Source organism: Elephas maximus, chromosome 24 (genome assembly GCF_024166365.1).
Source record: "Elephas maximus indicus isolate mEleMax1 chromosome 24, mEleMax1 primary haplotype, whole genome shotgun sequence".
Lineage (NCBI taxonomy): Eukaryota > Metazoa > Chordata > Mammalia > Proboscidea > Elephantidae > Elephas > Elephas maximus.
Window position 1 is genome coordinate 55365077 of NC_064842.1, and position 13425 is coordinate 55378501.

Sequence of the window (13425 nt, forward strand, 5' to 3'; positions counted from 1 at the left end):
GATTAACGAGTGTTCCACACATTCAAGCCATACCATGGATTTTAGACCTGGAAGATATTCAAGAAGCGATAAGTGGTCAATTCTTTAGTATGTTTGCGCATCTTTGTTTTGTTTTTAATTATTTTGAGTGCACTGTGTTTTGAAAAAACATATTTACAGTCTCAATAATAAAAATATAATATGATAGGGGAAAAGGTTTTTATGTTCCAAATAGGAAAATCCGTGAAATACTAAAGGAAGTCAAGGAGATGTTCATTCTAGAATCCTTTCAGGTAATTATGAACCTCTGTTTTCTTATCTATAAGTTGAGTAGCTCAGGAAACATGAACTAGAATTTTCTTTCAGGTGCATGTCTTTAATATTAATGGGGTAAAGTTGAGCCAGTGGCTTGGATTTGCGCATTTGCATTGAAAAGATCTTTGTATATAGTTCTTGGACGCCATCCTGATGGAGCCTTAGGAATGTAACGCTTTGTCTTCTGGTCAGAGGCTCATCCTTTCTAATTTCTACCCTTTGTTCTTGGGAGATCCCAAAGACATGGGGTCCCAGAAAAATCAGCACATTTCACAGGCAGCTCAGACTCGGAGTTATGTAGAAAATCTAGGCCACTAGCATGCCATTGTATGAGTAGAAGACACAGGTCCACTCAGTGAAGGCCCTAAATCAGTGTCTGAGAGAAGGCGAACCCTGAGAATAGGACTTGTCATAGCAGGGGCAAATTTTAAGTAGAACTTTTAGTGCAGCTTTAGAGCATACTCCAGGTAGTCAAGATTCTTGGGACAGAATCGAAGACAGAAATTTTCTGAGTACAAAATAGAATGTCTAAGCATACTGAAATTAGCTCAATATGTTACCCAGTGTTTTAACTGCTTTGTCAGAAGAAATTGTTAGATAACAGTTTAGACATTCCCATTGACCCGACACCCCCCATTGGCTTAGTCATGATTTGAATAAACTGCTACCATGTGAATAAAAATATGGATCATTTGAAAGTAATATTTCCCTGTTGTTGCTGTTAGGTGCTGTCGAGTTGGTTCCCACTCATAGTGAAACTATCTGCAACAGAACAAAACAGTGCCTGGTGCTGCTCCATCCTCATTATCACAGTTGTGCTTGAATGCATTGTTACAGTCACTGTGTCAATACATCTCATTGAGGGTCTTCCTCTTTTTCCCTGACCCTCTACTTTACCAAGCATGAAGTCCTTCTCCAGGGACAGGTTCCTCCTGATAATATGCCCAAAGTATGTGAGATGAAGTCTCACCATCCTTGCTTCTAAGAAGCATTCTGGCTGTATTTCTTCCAAGGCAGACTTGTTTTGTTCTTCTGGCGGTCCGTGGTATAGTCAATATTCTTTGCCAACACCATAATTCAAAGGAATCAATTCTTCTTTGGTCTTCCTTATTCATTACCCAGCTTTTGCATACATATGAGGACATTGAAAATACCATGGCTTCAGCCAGGTGTACCTTAGTCATTAAAGTGATATCTTTGCTTTTTAATACTTGAAAGAAGGTTTTTGTAGCAGATTTGTTCAATGCAATGCCTCATTTGATTTCTTGACTGCTGCTTACATGGATGTTGATTATGGATTCAAGTGAAATGAAATCCTTGACAACTTCGATCTTTTCTCCATTTATCAAGATGTTGCTTATTGGTTCAGTTGTGAGGACTTTTTTTTTTCTTTATGTTGAGGTGTAATCCATACAAAAGGCTGTATTCTTTGATCTTCACCAGCAAGTACTTCAAGTCCTCTTCATTTTCAACAAGCAAGGTTGTGTCATTTGCATAATGCAGGTTGTTAATGAGGCTTCTTCCAATCCTGATGCCCTGTTGTTCTTCATATAGTCCAGCTTCTTAGACTGTTTGCTCAGCATAACAGACTGAATAAATATGGTGGAAAGACACAATGCTGATGCACACCTTTCATGACTTTAAACCATGCAGTATCCCCTTGGTCTGTTCAGAAGACCACACAATTAAATGTTCTTGAATTCCCCTTTTTTGCAAAGTTATCCATAATTTGTTATGATCCACACAATTGAATGCCTTTGCATAGTCAACAAAATACTGGTGAACCTGTTTCTGATATTTTCTGTTTTCAGCCAGGATCCATCTTCCATCCCCATTGGTATCCCTTGTTCTACATCCTCTTCTGAATCCAGCTTGAATTTCTGGCAGTTCACTGTTGATGTACTGGTGCAAACACTTTTGAATGAACTTCAGCAAAATTTTACTTGTAAATGATATTAATGGTATTGTTTGATAATTTCCATATTTGGTTGGATCACGTTTCTTGGAAATAGGCATAAATATGGATCTCTTCCGTTTGGTTGGCCAGCTAGCTATCTTCCAAATTTCTTGGCATAGACAAGCGAGCACTTCCAGCTCTGCATCCATTTGCTGAAACACCTCAATCGGTATTCCATCAATTCCTGGAACCTTGTTTTTCACCAATGCCTCCAGTGCATCTTGGACTTCTTCCCTTAGCACCATTGGTTCTTGATCATATGTTACCTCCTGAAATGGCTCAAAGTCTACCAATTCTTTTTGGTATAGTGACTCTGTGTATTCCTTCCATCGTCTTTTGATGCTTTCTGCGTAGTTAGGTATTTTTCACATTGAATTCTTCATTATTGCAACTTGAGGCTTGAATTTTTTCTTCAATTCTTTCAGCTTGAGAAATGCTGAGTGTGTTCTTCCCTTTTGGTTTTCTAACTCCAGGCCTTTGCACATATCGTTATAATGCTTTACTTTGTCTTCTCTAGCCACCCTTTGAAATCTTCTGTTCAGTTCTTTTACTTCATCATTTCTTTCTTTTGCTTTAGTTACTCTGTGTTCAAGAACAAGTTTCAGAGTCTCTTCTGACATCCATTTTGGTCTTTTCTTTCTCTCCTGTCTTTTTAATGACCTCTTGCTTTCTTCATGTATGATGTCCTTGATATTATTCCACAACTTGTCTGGTCTTTGGTCATTAGTGTTCAAAACATCACATCTATAGTTGAGATGTTATCTAAATTCAGGTGGGATATACTCAAGGCTGTACTTTGACTCTTATGGACTTGTTTTAATTTTCTTCAGCTTCAACTTGGACTCTCATATGAGCAATTGATAATCTGTCCCACAATTGGCCCCTGGCCTTGTTCCTACTGATGATATTGATTTTTTCCATCAACTCATTCCACAAATGTAGTGCGTTTGATTCCAGTGCTTTTTATCAGGTGAGGTCCACGTGTACATTCACCATTTATGTTGTTGAGAAAATGTATTTGCAATGAAGAAGTTGTTGGTCTTGCAAAATTCTATCATGTGATCTCTGGTGTCCTTTCTATCACCAAGGCCGTGTTTTCCAATTACTAAACTAATCCTTCTTCTTTGTTTCCGACTTTCATATTCCAATCACCAGTAATTATCAATGCATCCTGATTGCATGTTTGATCAACCCCAGGCTGTAGAAGTTGGTAAAAATCTTCAATTTCTTCACCTTTGGCCTTAGTCATTGTTGTATAAATTTGGATAATAGTCATATTAACTGGCCTTCCTCACGGGTGTATGGATATTATCGTATCACTGACAGTGTTGTACTTCAGGATAGGTCTTGAAATGTTCTTTTATGAAGATGAATGCCACACCATTCCTCTTCAATTTGTCATTCCTGGCATAGTAGACCACATGATTATCCCATTCAAAATGGCCTATGCGAGTTGATTTCAGGTCACTAATGCCTAGAATATTGATGTTTATGTGTTCCATTTCATTTTTGACAATATCCAATTTTCCTAGATTCACACTTCATACATTCTACATTCCTGTTATTAATGGATATTTGCAGCTATTTCTTCTCATTTTGAGTCATGTCACATCAGCTAATGAAGGTCCCAAAAGCTTGACTCCATCCATGTCTTTAAGGTCGACTCTACTTTGAAGAGGCAGCTCTTTCTCAGTTGTCTTTTAAGTGCCTTCCAACCTGAACGGCTCATTTTCTAGCACTGTATCAGACAATGTTCTGTTGTTATTCATAAGATTTTCAGTGGCTAATTCTTCCTTAATTCTTTTCAGAAGTAGTCTGCCAGGTCCTTCTTCCAAGTCTGTTTTAGCTTGGAAGCTCAGCTGAAGCCTGTCCACCAAGGGTGACTGTGCTGGTATTGACATACCAGTGTCATAGCTTCCAACATCATAGCAACATGCAAGCCCCCACAGCATGATAAGCCAACAGAACCACAGGATAATATTTCTCTAGTCTTCCTTTACTTCTATAAAAAAGAGAAGTGTTACTATGAGATGTTGCTTGGCCCATGAGAGTATCAAAATGCAGTAGGGTGTTTTATGTGTAATGTGTATGTTTATTTCCCCCTTTGATAAACCATGTAATTATAATGTTGAATTCACTAACAAATTTATCTGGATATAAAATACAAAATGTCTTTATGTTGAAAATTGACTTTAAATCATTCTATTTATTGGCAATGATATGCATTGATATTGCTATGAGGTTGTGAAATGAGAGTAAGTTGAGATACTTTACATGTATTAAATAAGTGATAAAATAGTTTTTTGCTATTTCTATTTCCTTTTAATAAATGCCTAAACACAAGAAAAAGGATATTAGGTAGATTTTTAAAAGAAAGATCGTATTGATTTTTGATCAAGGAATGAAACTTTTGTAGAATTTTAAGTAGTAGTTTCCATGGATTGAATATAGGACAACTCCAGTCTTTTTTTTTTTTTTTTCTCTTCAAAACATTTTTCTTGACTTTCCTGAACATGGAGCCCTGGTGGCGCAGTGGTTAAGAGCTTGGCTGCTAACCAAAATGTTGACAGTTTGAATCCACCAGCTAGTCCTTGGGAATCCTATGGAGCAGTTCTACTCTGTCCTATAGGGTCATTATGAGTTGGAATCAACTCGACGGCAAAGGGTTTGGGTTTTTTTTTTTTTTTGGTTCCTGAACATATTGCTCTGTTGAATGTATTTTTATATCTGGCATGAATTTAGAAGTACTTACAAAAATCAATTTTCTCCTCCATAAAATGCGGATAAACATACCAATATCATGGTATTTTTGTGGGATTAAATTAATTCCTACAAAAGTGCTTAGTATATTTTCTAATATATCTAATCCCTAAAAAAAAAGAAAGTTATTACTTTTTAAAATCTGGAAGTTTGTGATATGTAGTTCTTATTTATATGTATTTGAAGAAGAATAAAAAACAAAATACCTTTATATTGCATTTTAAGCTATTTCACAAATATCACATCATAGATATGTTGTAGAATATTGGGTAAATAATGTCCAATTGCATCTGCTGAATATTAAATTTCTTGGTGAGTTCAACTGTATTACTCTGTGTTTTCATTTTTTATTAGGAGTATACACATAAGCATAATGAAGTATTTTTATGGTAGATTGAATGATTGGCCCCGATTGTTTACCATCCAAGCCTCCACATCCTTGCTATGGATTCATAACAGCTGTATCATCACTGCTCCCTTGACACAGGCTTTTGTTATGTGGCTTGCTTTGGTGATGGCATGCGGTAAAGTGACAGCAGGCCCTAAGCCTCATTCCTGAGTTTCATTTGCCATGAAAAGAACACCGCTTATGCAGTCTGCTGGTTCATGGAAGAAGACAGGCAACTAAAACACAACTGCCCAGCTGCCCCACTAACCCAGAGTGATAAGTAGAACTACCCCACCCATCTCAGCCTAAGGCAGAGCCATTCCATAAGTCATGCCTCTATTAGTCAACAGTAAAATGAACCACAGATCAAGTAGGAAAAAAAAAATACCTTCTTCTTTTTTTTATTTATCAACTAAATTTTGGTGCATTTTCTTACTTGGCTCTGATAACAAATATTTTTAAACTTATGATTGTAGCATAAATGAGACAAAATTTTGTTCGGTAAAATAATTTTTTTTCATGCCATTATATGGCTGTCAAAAGTAAAAAGGAAAAATAAATCATAAAATTATAAGTGTCAGAAAAATCTATGGATATATAGATAATAAATAAAAATAATTCAGATTTTAAGTAGATTTATTTGTCATGAATGATTTATGTTTTCCTATAACCAGTATCTAGCAGATAAGTGTTTTCAGATCACCTTCATATATTAAATTAAGGATATTTTCTATTGAACAACAGCTACTTAAAAATATACTAAAATCTCAGTAACTCATCTATCTCAGAGATCTTTGAGAGGGTCAAGTAGAAAATGAAAGACTTGAATAAGCAGAAAAAGAATAAGCTTCACCAGGGAAAGTGCTGTAGTGAATTTGATGCTCAGATGTAACAAATGCTACTTCTTCATAATTGTGTAGTTGTTTGGAGGATCATATATATATATATATATGTAGCAGTATGTATGTATATGTGTGTGAATATATATATGTATGTATGTTATTATTATTTTTTTGCTTTACTTTCATCTTCAAATCTGTGTAACTGGACAGAATCTATCCAGCAGTTCACTTCCCTTCTGCTCCTGAAGAAAAGATGTTTGGGTTTTTTTAATGGCTGAAATAGATAAAGATTGATACAAAAACCAAATCTGGAATATAACAAAAGCTTATCAGACTTACAGCTATTTTTCTGCTTCTGTATTTTCTTCCTCACTTTCCTGGACAGTAAACAGGAAGCACGGAAAAGTCATAGAACAGCTCATAATCTTGGACTTGAATATTTCCCCATCAATTTCAAAGGATTGTTGTGAGAATGAAAGAAAACCATGTTTATGAAATTTCTCAAAAAACAGCATGCAAAGTATTCTTTTTATGTAAGTCATAAAACATTGAAAGAAATTCTATTTGACAATGGTAGTACAAGTGGTATTTGAGTTTTTATTCCATGATAAAGGGCATTATCCTGAATATCTTTAAAAAAAAAAACAACTAAATCTTCGGAAAAGTTATTGCTGTTCACAACTGTCTTGGTTTTTATCTTGATATATAGGATCTAACTGCTTATATATATATATATTTTTTTTTATTAACTTTTATTGAGCTTCAAGTGAACGTTTACAAATCAAGTCAGTCTGTCACATATAAGTTTACATACATCTTACTCCGTACTCCCACTTGCTCTCCCCCTAATGAGTCAGCCCTTCCAGTCTCTCCTTTCGTGACAATTTTGCCAGCTTCCAACTCTCTCTATCCTCCCATACCCCCTCCACACAGGAGATGCCAACACAGTCTCAAGTGTCCAACTGGTATAAATAGCTCACTCTTCATCAGCATCTCTCTCCTACCCACTGTCCAGTCCCTTTCATGTCTGATGAGTTGTCTTCGGGGATGGTTTCTGTCCTGTGCCAACAGAAGGTTTGGGGACCATGACCGCCGGGATTACTCTAGTCTCAGTCAGACCATTAAGTATGGTCTTTTTATGAGAATTTGGGATCTGCATCCCACTGATCTCCTGCTCCCTCAGGGGTTCTCTGTTGTGCTTCCTGTCAGGGCAGCCATCGATTGTGGCCGGGCACCAACTAGTTCTTCTGGTCTCAGGATGATGTAGATCTCTGGTTCATGTGGTCCTTTCTGTCTCTTGGGCTCTTAGTTGTCCTGTGACCTTGGTGTTCTTCATTCTCCTTTGGTCCAGGTGGGTTGAGACCAATTGATGCATCTTAGATGGCCGCTTGTTAGCATTTAAAACCCCAGACGCCACATTTCAAAGTGGGATGCAGAATGTTTTCATAATAGAATTATTTGCCAATTGACTTAGAAGTCCCCTTAAATCATGGTCCCCAAACCCCCGCCCTTGCTCCGCTGACCTTTGAAGCATTCATTTTATCCCGGAAACTTCTTTGCTTTTGGTCCAGTCCAGTTGAGCTGACCTTCCATGTATTGAGTGTTGTCCTTCCCTTCACCTAAAGCAGTTCTTATCTACTAATTAATCAGTAAAAAACCCTCTCCCTCCCTCCCTCCCTCCCCTCCTCGTAACCACAAAAGTATGTGTTCTTCTCAGTTTATACTATTTCTCAAGATCTTATAATAGTGGTCTTATACAATATTTGTCCTTTTGCCTCTGACTAATTTCGCTCAGCATAATTCCTTCCAGGTTCCTCCATGTTATGAAATGTTTCACAGATTCGTCACTGTTCTTTATCGATGTGTAGTATTCCATTGTGTGAATATACCACAATTTATTTACCCATTCATCCGTTGACGGACACCTTGGTTGCTTCCAGCTTTTTGCTATTGTAAACAGAGCTGCAATAAACATGGGTGTGCATATATCTGTTTGTGTGAAGGCTCTTGTTTCTCTAGGGTATGTTCCGAGGAGTGGGATTTCTGGGTTGTATGGTAGTTCTATTTCTAACTGTTTAAGATAACGCCAGATAGATTTCCAAAGTGGTTGTACCATTTTACATTCCCACCAGCAGTGTATAAGAGTTCCAATCTCTCCGCAGCCTCTCCAATATTTATTATTTTGTGTTTTTTGGATTAATGCCAGCCTTGTTGGAGTGAGATGGAATCTCATCGTAGTTTTAATTTGCATTTCTCTAATGGCTAATGATCGGGAGCATTTTCTCATGTATCTGTTAGCTGCCTGAATATCTTCTTTAGTGAAGTGTGTGTTCATATCCTTTGCCTACTTCTTGATTGGGTTGTTTGTCTTTTTGTGCTTGAGTTTTGACAGAATCATATAGATTTTAGAGATCAGGCGCTGGTCGGAGATGTCATAGCTGAAAATTCTTTCCCAGTCTGTAGGTGGTCTTTTTACTCTTTTGGTGAAGTCTTTAGATGAGCATAGGTGTTTGATTTTTAGGAGCTCCCAGTTATCTGGTTTCTCTTGGTCATTTTTGGTAATGTTTTGTATTCTGTTTAGGCCTTGTATTAGGGCTTCTAAGGTTGTTCCTATTTTTTCTTCCATGATCTTTATGGTTTTAGTCTTTATGTTTAGGTCTTTGATCCACTTGGAGTTAGTTTTTGTGCATGGTGTGAGGTATGGGTCCTGTTTCATTTTTTTGCAAATGGATATCCAGTTATGCCAGCACCATTTGTTAAAAAGACTATCTTTTCCCCAATTAACTGACACTGGGCCTTTGTCAAATATCAGCTGCTCATACATGGATGGATTTGTATCTGGATTCTCAATTCTGTTCCATTGGTCTATGTGCCTGTTGTTGTACCAGTACCAGGCTGTTTTGACTACTCTGGCTGTATAATAGGTTCTGAAATCAGGTAGAGTGAGGCCTCCCACTTTCTTCTTCTTTTTCAGTAATGCTTTGCTTATCCGAGGCTTCTTTCCCTTCCATATGAAGTTGGTGATTTGTTTCTATATCACCTTAAAAAATGACATTGCAATTTGGATCGGAAGTGCATTGCATGTATAGATGGCTTTTGGTAGAATAGACATTTTTACTATGTTAAGTCTTCCTATCCATGAGCAAGGTATGTTTTTCCACTTAATTATATCCTTTTTAATTTCTTGTAGTAGAGCTTTGTAGTTTTCTTTGTACAGGTCTTTTACATCCTTGGTAAGATTTATTCCTAAGTATTTTATCTTCTTGGGGGGCTACTGTGAATGGTATTGATTTGGTGATTTCCTCTTCCATGTTCTTTTTGTTGATGTAGAGGAATCCAAGTGATTTTTGTATGTTTATCTTATAACCTGAGACACAGCCAAACTCTTCTATTAGTTTCAGTAGTTTTCTGGAGGATTCCTTAGGGTTTTCTGTGTATAAGATCATGTCATCTGCAAATAGAGATAATTTTACTTCCTCCTTGCCAATCTGGATGCCCTTTATTTCTTTGTCTAGCCTAACTGCTCTGCCTAGGACTTCTAGCAAATGTTGAATAAGAGTGGTGATAAAGGGCATCCTTGTCTGATTCCCGTTCTCAAGGGAAATGCTTTCAGGTTCTCTCCATTTAGAGTGATGTTGGCTGTTGGCTTTGTATAGATGCCCTTTATTATGTTGAGGAATTTTCCTTCAATTCCTATTTTGGTGAGAGTTTTTATCATAAATGGGTGTTGGACTTTTTCAAATGCCTTTTCTGCATCAATTGATAAGATCATGTGGTTTTTGTCTTTTGTTTTATTTATGTGGTGGATTACATTAATGGTTTTTCTAATATTAAACCAGTGTTGCATAAAAAAATTTTTTTTTTTTTAACCTGGTATAAATCCCACTTGGTCGTGGTGAATTATTTTTTTGATATGTTGTTGAATTCCATTGGCTAGAATTTTGTTGAGGATTTTTGCATTTATGTTCATGAGGGATATAGGTCTGTAATTTTCTTTTTTTGTAATGTCTTTACCTGGTTTTGGTATCAGGGAGATGGTGGCTTCATAGAATGAGTTGGGTAGTATTCCGTCATTTTCTATGCTTTGAAATACCTTTAGTAGTAGTGGTGTTAACTCTTCTGTGAAAGTTCGGTAGAACTCTGCAGTGAAGCCGTCCGGGCCAGGGCTTTTTTTTTGTTGGGAGTTTTTTGATTACCATTTCAATCTCTTTTTTTGTTATGGGTCTATTTAGTTGTTCTACTTCTGATTGTGTTAGTTTAGGTAGGTAGTGTTTTTCCAGGAATTCATCCATTTCTTCTAGGTTTGCAAATTTGTTAGAGTACAATTTTTTGTAATAATCTCAGATAATTCTTTTAATTTCAGTTGGATCTGTTGTGATGTGGCCCTTCTCGTTTCTTATTCGGGTTATTTGTTTCCTTTCCTGTATTTCTTTAGTCAGTCTAGCCAATGGTTTATCAATTTTGTTAATTTTTTCAAAGAACCAGCTTTTGGCTTTGTTAATTCTTTCAATTGTTTTTCTGTTCTCTAATTCATTTAGTTCAGCTCTAATTTTTATTATTTGTTTTCTTCTGGTGCCTGATGGATTCTTTTCTTGCTCACTTTGTATTTGTTCAAGTTGTCGGGACAGTTCTCTGAATTTGGCTCTTTCTTCTTTTTGTATGCATGCATTTATCGATATAAATTGGCCTCTGAGCACTGCTTTTGCTGTGTCCCAGAGGTTTTGATAGGAAGTATTTTCATTCTCATTGCATTCTAAGAATTTCCTTATTCCCTCCTTGATGTCTTCTATAACCCAGTCTTTTTTCAGGAGGGTACTGTTCAGTTTCCAAGTATTTGATTTCTCTTCCCTAGTTTTTCTGTTATTGATTTCTGGTTTTATTACCTTGTGGTCTAAGAAGATGCTTTGTAATATTTCGATGCTTTGGACTCTGCAAAGGTTTGTTTTATGATGTAATATGTGGTCTATTCTAGAGAATGTTCCATGTGCGCTAGAAAACTGCTACTTTGCAGCAGTTGGGTGGAGAGTTCTGTATAAGTCAATGAGGTCAGGTTGGTTGATTGCTGTAAGTAGGTCTTCCGTGTCTCTATTGAGCTTCTTACTGGATGTGCTGTCCTTCTCCGAAAGTGGTGTGTTGAAGTCTCCTACTATAATTGTGGAGGTGTCTATCTCACTTTTCAGTTCTGTTAAAATTTGATTTATGTATCTTGCAGCCCTGTCATTGGGTGCATAAATATTTAATATGGTTATGTCTTCCTGATCAATTGTCCCTTTTATCATTATGTAGTGTCCTTCTTCATCCTTTGTGGTGGATTTAAGTCTAAAGTCTATTTTGTCAGAAATTAATATTGCTACGCCTCTTCTTTTTTGCTTATTGTTTGCTTGATATATTTTTTTCCATCCTTTGAGTTTTAGTTTGTTTGTGTCTCTAAGTCTAAGGTGTGTCTCTTGGAGGCAGCATATAGACGGATTGTGTTTCTTTATCCAGTCCAAGACTCTCTGTTTATTGGTGCATTTAGTCCATTTACATTCAACGTAATTATAGATAAATTAGTGTTTAGTGTTGTCATTTTGATGCCTTTTGATGTGTGTTGTTGACAATTTCATTTTTCCACTTACTGTTTTGTGCTGAGATGTTTTTCTTAGTAAATTGTGAGATCCTCATTTTCATAGTGTTTGACTTTATGTTTGTTGAGTTGTTACGTTTTTCTTGGCTTTTATCTTGAGTTCTGAAGTTGTTATACCTCTTTGTGGTTACCTTCATATTTACCCCTATTTTTCTAAGTAAAAACCTAACTTGTATTGTTCTATATCGCCTTGTATCACTCTCCATTTGGCAGTTCTATGCCACCTGTATTTAGTCCCTCTTTTTGATTATTGTGATCTTTTACATATTGACTTCAATGATTCCCTGTTATGAGCTTTTTTTTTAATTAATCTTAATTTGTTTTTGTGATTTCCCTATTTGAGTTGATATCAGGATGTTCTGTTTTGTGACCTTGTGTTGTCCTGGTACCTGATATTACTGGTTTTCTGACCAAACAATATCCTTTAGTATTTCTTGTAGCTTTGGTTTGGTTTTTGCAAATTCTCTAAACTTGTGTTTATCTGTAAATCTCTTAATTTTGCCTTCCTATTTCAGAGAGAGTTTTGCTGGATATATGATCCTTGCTGGCAGTTTTTCTCCTTCAGTACTCTGTACATGTCATCCCATTGCCTTCTCGCCTGCATGGTTTCTGCTGAGTAGTCTGAACTTATTCTTATTGATTCTCCCTTGAAGGAGACCTTTCTTTTCTCCCTGGCTGCTTTTAAAATTTTCTCTTTATCTTTGGTTTTGGCAAGTTTGATGATAATATGTCTTGGTGTTTTTCTTTTTGGATTAATCTTAAATGGGGTTCGATGAGCATATTGGATAAATATCCTTTCGTCTTTCATCATGTCAGGGAAGTTTTCTGTCAGCAGATCTTCAACTATTTTCTCTGTGTTTTCTGTCCTCCCTCCCTATTCTGGACTCCAATCACATGCAAGTTATCCTTCTTGATAGAGTCCCACATGATTGTTAGGGTTTCTTCATTTTTTTTAATTCTTTTATCTGATTTTTTTTTCAGCTATGTTGGTGTTAATTCCCTGGTCCTCCAGATTTCCCACTCTGCATTCTAATTCCTTGAGTCTGCTCCTCTGACTTCCTATTGCGTTGTCTAATTCTGTAGTTTTATTGTTAATCTTTTGGATTTCTGCATGCTGTCTCTCTGTGGATTCTTGCAACTTATTAATTTTTCCACCATGTTCTTGAATAATCTTTTTGAGTTCTTCAACTGTTTTATCAGTGTGTTCCTCGGCTTTTTCTGCAGTTTGCCTTATTTTGTTTGTGATGTTTTGAAGCATTCTGTAAAATAGTCTTTTTATATTCTGTACCTGATAATTCTAGGATTGTGTCTTCATTTGGGAAAGATTTTGATTCTTTTGTTTGGGGGGTTGTAGAAGCTGTCATGATCTGGTTCTTTATGTGGTTTGATATCGACTGCTGTCTCCTAGCCATCACTAAGATATAGTAGTGTTTTATTCTATAATTGCTCACTGAGTCTTATCTTGTTTTGTTTTCCTTCAATATATGTGAATGGGCTACTAGGTTGTGCTGTCTTGTTTGTTGTAGCCCTTGACTTACTTATGACCTATTACCAGCTG